A 6076-nucleotide genomic window follows, 5' to 3' on the forward strand; every position below is an offset into this window, starting at 1 on the left:
ACTTTTAAGTGCTCTGCAGGAGAGCACTCATTACGGAAATTGCTTTACACAGACCGAAATGAGCTCAGGCACATTTCGCATTCCAGAAGCTGTTCAGCACAAGGAACTCCCCTTCCCTTCACCAATTCGAGGCGACTCGAGTTGAGTCGACTTGAGTAGGGCCGGCAATCATATGCTTATTGAAGTGGGACGCGGTCCCCGCATTCCGCCTCACTTTATCAAATGAATAAGTAAGCAAAACACTGAGCCTGAGCGTCGGCGAAATAGGAGCCAAAGGTAAAAGGCATGGCAACGCCTTTCACGAAAACATATGAAACAGTTGGGGTACACCGCACTGGTGCTCACGGCCCATTTCCTGGCAAAACACTGTTTCACTGAACGGTTGAACAATCTTAGTGTCTGGCTAGAAGGGTAAAACTATTGCTTACTCTTGGGATTTCAGGATAAAAATAAATATAAATAGTCTGATAAGAATACTAACATACGAAATTACCTAATCTTAAATAAAATATTTGGACTCCTTTAATATTTTTATTAGAAATTAGAAAATAAAGTATGCACGCTGTCCGCTTAGGAAAAAAAAAACTTTCACTTAGTTCAGTGCAATATTTTAGGAATACATTAAATATACAGTACCTTTTCCTAGAAATTAGCTAAGAGTTACCTCCAATCATGGTTGGGGCAGGAGTACTTTTTACATCCGTCCACTGCAGGAACAAATTTTATACAGCCCCTATCCAGAAACCTATTTAAACTGCATTTATTTTATTTCAATAACAAAAATTGTACAGAGAAAGGTATTCAGTCAAGTATTTGTATGACCATCATCTAAATAAGATACTAACATTTTCGGCTGCCGTCCGACATATACCACCAACTTATTGGAACTCAGCGTACAGTAACAAACAAACTACAGCGATGTTGTCCACAAAAATCAAATTTTGCTAAGACTACCCTCTGTCCCCGTTTTTTGTTCTTTAAAAAAAAAATGTCAATTTTTCCCGGTTTTTATGTCTGAACTGTCAGTTTTTTATCAGACGGCTGGCAGTGCTGATGGTTAGTTCGAGTGCAGACTTCGCGAAAATGTTATGCCAAAAATCTGCTGCCGTTTTAACCAACGCCAGCGTTCTGGAAAATAGTTACAAATAGTTACTGAAAGGGATGGTTTGAAGAGAGTTTTCCTAGAATTTCTGTTTCATGGCGTGCAAATTGCAGCCATCCTCAGACCGTTTAACTTTTTACTCAATCTGTTGTATTAGCATGCCCAAAGCTTACAAAGAAAAATATATCAGTTCATTTAAAATGAATTAGGATAAAATGAGGGTTATCTCAGCTGCTCCAAAGGATCCTAGAAGACTGCATAAAAGCACCTTTAATTTTCCGAAACCTCGACTTTCCTTGGTTGCCTATACGTGAAGCTCCTTTCCGTCCACTTCAATCCGACTGTGCTGTCTGTCAGCAGTCGGGAATGCAGGATAAAAGTGAGCAGGAGATTGGAAAGTAGGAGGAGCGGGATCGGGAGAAGGAGGATGAACAGCCTTGGGCTGCCAGACAAAGAATGTAAGCTCGTCCGCGAGGAAAGCGGCTCCCAGTTTCTCGGGATCCTGACTCATTCTGTTGACAGGGCGGCTGTTTGCTTGTTTGTTTATTGATTTTGTGTTTTTTGGCGGTGCGTGTATATGGAGATTGGCACTGATAGCATTCGAAATGATATACACGCCACATTAAATGGATTATTTAATGTTGTCACTCACGTACGTATGCCGAGCAAATGATGCGTGCACCAGATAGTCCTCCTCCGCGGGAGATATTGCCCCGACAACTGAGGCACACAATGTTGCCACGAATGCCCCGAGTACACCAGCGGGAGTCATTTCCATTTGTCTTGCTCCCTGTCGTTTCGATTCCTCAGCGAAGGAGGTTAAAGTTGATTGTGCTTGAAATTGGTCGGTTTCGCTGTTTGCCCCCGCTTGGTGCCTTTCCCTTTTTAATTGGGAATCGGAACAGCCCCCGGTTTTGTTCACCTCATCCTGATTCCGAGCTCTGGGTGTTTGAAAACAGTTTCAAATTTCAAACGATTTGAAAAAGTTTTGCATACACAACATTATGCATCTTTAAATATTTAAAACTTTATAAATAATACGAAGATTGCCATTTCTAAGTACGAAAATAGGTTCTGAGTGCTAAAACTTAACCCACAATCAAAATCTTAATTGAGGAGGCCGAGTGTAATAGACAGTAAATGGATTATAATTGCGGGCTATCTAATACCGGCGCATGACAGCTTATTTCTGCTCATTAGCCATGGAGACTCGCCATCAAACGGGTGGGTCCATCAAAACGCACATATTGCATCTTATGGCTGCACTGTTGGCTAGGCTTATCAGCCATTCAATAGATGCCCAGCTTGACCGCCAGCAAGCTAATTAAATGGGGCCCAAGGGCCTGACTTGCCTAACACACAATATCGGGGGAGTCGCTCATCTGCCCATGAATATAATTAACCGCATTATTCAAGTTTATCGAGTGCGCACTCCACACACGTCCTCAATAAATAATGGCAGCACAATGGGAAAAGCGGGAAAGCGGGAAAGTGGGAAAGCGGAAAAACGGAAAAACAGCGGCTGTGACCCCAGCCACATTGGCTTAGCTGTTGATCTACGACGGTAATCCCTCATATATTCCCGTACGAGGATGTTCACATACTTACTTCAGCCATGAGTCGCGTATTTGTAACGCAAATAAGGACGAAAAACAACGAACTTCCAGCAGGAGCTTCATAAATCAAAGGACTCAAGCATAAATATTTAATGGAGATTAAAGCACTCGCTGAAGAAGTTTCCTCTGCTTATGTAAGTCCTAAAAGTGTCAGAGGAGTGGGGGCTATACAAAATGTATGGCTCCAATTGCACAAAAGCGCATCCCGGAGCCAATTGTATTTCAATTTGGGTGCCGGGCAGCTCATTAGTGCAGGATGTTCCTCCTTCGATTGCTGACCAAAAGAGAAAAACCAAAAGTTGGTCTTCCCAGAACCAAATTGCAACTAATCCTATTATAATCAAATGCAAATTCAGCTGCGAGAGAGATTTTTGAGAGGCTTTCCCAACATTCAACTGGCTGATTATGGTTCCTAACAAAATCAAGAGCAAAGCATACAGTCGAGTTCCTCGACTATCAGATACCCGTTCTTTAGCTAAAGAAGTTACGGACAGACGGGCAGCTTTCTTAAATTCAAATAAAGCTCAGTTAAAGCTGTGCTCTTGCCGACCCTCGTTCTCAATTTATTAAATGCCCGCTGGCCGGGCTCGGTACATTTCAGACAATTGGCCATTTAATGACAGCCATGGTCGGCTTTAAAGAGCCGTAAACCGCTGAAAGAAAGCAGAAATAATAAATATTAATGGCAGCTGAGGGGCCTCGAAGGCCACCACTTCCAAGCCCAAACTTTCCTTCCTTTTTCGCTCCTAAAATATTTATTTATTCACGCACTCGCAGGCCCCCGGGCTTAATTTGCACTAGAGCACTTATTGTTCTTAATCTGCTCATGGAAAATTTAATTAAGGCAATGGTTTCGTTTTGGGGCGAATTCAATTTATGATAGGGTCCAGCATCAATCATGCATATCCAGTGACAGCAAGGCGTTCCCGTGGCCACGCCTCACTACCCATCCTAATATCCTTAAAGCTCCTGCTCCCGCACCAAGCACCCCGCATCCACAACCGCACCCCCACCGAAATGGCCGAAAGTCCTTCGAGCATGAAAATGTTGCAAACGGCAGTTTGTGCGCAGAGACCCAGGACATCGGGCACCTCGTCTGAATTTAATAGACTTTCCACACTTTAAATAGGAAACGCCTTCGCATAATTGCTGTGTGAAGGCGCAAAGGGCATTTTAATTAAGTAAGCTTGGGGCAAAAAGAACACGGCCAAGGAGTTTGAAATCGCCAAGAGAATACGTGATAACCATTTTTCAATTTAATCAGCACGAACTGGGCAGTTATGTCCTTAAAGTGCGAAAGTTTAAGTCACACTTCTCTGGTAAGCGCAAGTATTTGCAGATGTAAAAGTTAATTCATCATAATCAACTTTGTAATGCTTGAGATGAGAACTTTGCAAGAGTTTCCTTTAGTTCTCGAGGGTAACTATTTAACCTGACCAAAAAGGTCTGACCAAGAAAGTGTAAACCTTTTTCCACCCTTTTCCAAGGCACTAAGCTCGAAAACTTAATGTGGAAACCCACATAATCTGCCTGCTCGTTTTGGAAAAAGTTGTAACAATAATAGAAGCCAATGTGGGTATAAATGCTATTAAGAAAAGAGTTTTCCCGATTCGTTTTTCTTCTGATATAATTTATTGCACCAGGTATAGGGACACTTTACCTGACAGATGAAACGAAAACTTTTATTGTTTTCTTAAAGCCATTGTGGCATTTGTCCTAATTCTCTTGCTCAATGACCCATTACTAATGAGCACAGTTCATCCAAAAGCAGTGTATTAGCCAAAAGAGGAATGAAATGAAAGATATAAAAATGTAAGTCCAAATTAAATCACGTCCGACAAAACTGCAGTCAGTCCATTCTCCAAGTTAAGCCATTAAATGATTGAAGGCTCGATGCAGAAGACGTAATTTTCCGGAGGGAAGATCTACAGACTTAAATTTCAAGCAATAATCAATTACCAAGGATTGACGAATTTAAGCCGTAAACTATGAATTAAATTAAACTTTCCCAGAAGTAATGAACCACTACGATTCGGAAAACTTAATGACAATTGCTTTTGGGTAACATTGAAATCAGCGCCCTAGTCTAAACGAAATGTGGGACGCTTCAGTTCGTTTCGGGAAATTTGCCAATTTATATTATACAAATCCTTCGATTTACATTTAACTTTGCAGCCATTAATTTTTACAACACCCATCGCTTATTCATTTCTGCCTTTCTTTGTTTGTTTTGAATTTTCATTTTCTGAACGCGCAATTATTTCACCGAATAATTGATTTTTATTAGATCTTCGTCCTGGCTGGCAAATTAATTTTCCCCTAGTCCCCACATTTGTCACCCCAGGAGAAAGCAAGCCAGCATCCTCCCGGCTGCCGACAAAGGCGGAGCATCAGTAAGTCATATATAAGCGCCGAGCGCCGTCTTTGACACTGGCCCAGGTTCCTTTTGTTGCCACTGTGCCCCCGGCATTTGCCCTTTGACCCTGCCGCCCTCTTGGCCACGAGAGGCGAACTCAGGGCCCGTGCCATAAATCAGCTTTGTTGCATTTAAGTCGGTGCAAACAAGCTCACAACAATAGCAATAAGCCAGCCAGCTAAGAACCATATTTTTGCCTACCGAGATTTATAGATTTGCATTTGTCTTGGAGCGAACATTTTGCATTTATTGTTAGTTGCGATGCAGTAAGAACTTACGCTTTCACTTTTTATCCACGAATTCTCTGCTTTATCCTATTAAAGTTTAAGCCTCTGCTTTATAAATTCCAGACACTTTTATGTAACTTGTTTATATTATATTCAGCTTTAACGTTTCCGCATAACTTCTTCTTATGCACGTAACTTTAATCTCGTTTTGCTATAATCTCAATTGTGTTCAATGTATTTTCAGTTTTCACTGTATTTATCAATTATTTATTTTTGTAATTTCACACATCTTTTTTTGTATTTTTGAAAAATTGAATAATTTTTTTATAATTTTTATATTTAAACAGCGTGTTTTATAATTCGATTTGTAAACTCCAGTTGTCAACGTTTTCTACGTAGTCACTTGCACTTTTTGTATCGTTGGGAAATGTGTTCACAACATGTTTTTCAACCGACAATGGCCAAGGGATCGACCGTGCTCTGTGGATTCGCGTTTGGAACTGACTGAAGTTTTCCGAGACGGAGACAAGGACATCGGGATGCTGTTGGCTGATGTTTGGGAAATTTCTTTACAGAGCTCTGTAAACGGCTGCAGGAAACGGCTGTTACTTGCCACTCGGCAAGGATATTAAAAATTATGGCGAGAGCTAAGAATTTTATTGAAAATAAATATGAAGGAATGCATTAAAAATACATTTATTTTTTTGCCTGTAAT

General features: G+C 41.0%; 1 protein-coding gene across 3 annotated transcripts in view, besides 1 other annotated feature; it reads right to left on the bottom strand.

The window, feature by feature from the left end:
• Nucleotides 1-5863, bottom strand: part of mtt (mangetout) — a 58339-nt gene extending 52476 nt beyond the window's left edge. For all 3 annotated transcript variants that reach the window (NM_136542.3, NM_001144147.2, NM_001273877.1), the window contains exon 1: nt 5413-5863. The gene's annotated coding sequence lies outside the window, so the exon portion shown is untranslated. The remainder of the gene's footprint in view (nt 1-5412) is intronic.
• Nucleotides 3142-3196: a mobile genetic element.
• Nucleotides 5864-6076: the final 213 nt, after the last annotated feature.

Source organism: Drosophila melanogaster, chromosome 2R (genome assembly GCF_000001215.4).
Source record: "Drosophila melanogaster chromosome 2R".
In the NCBI taxonomy this organism is placed as follows: domain Eukaryota; kingdom Metazoa; phylum Arthropoda; class Insecta; order Diptera; family Drosophilidae; genus Drosophila; species Drosophila melanogaster.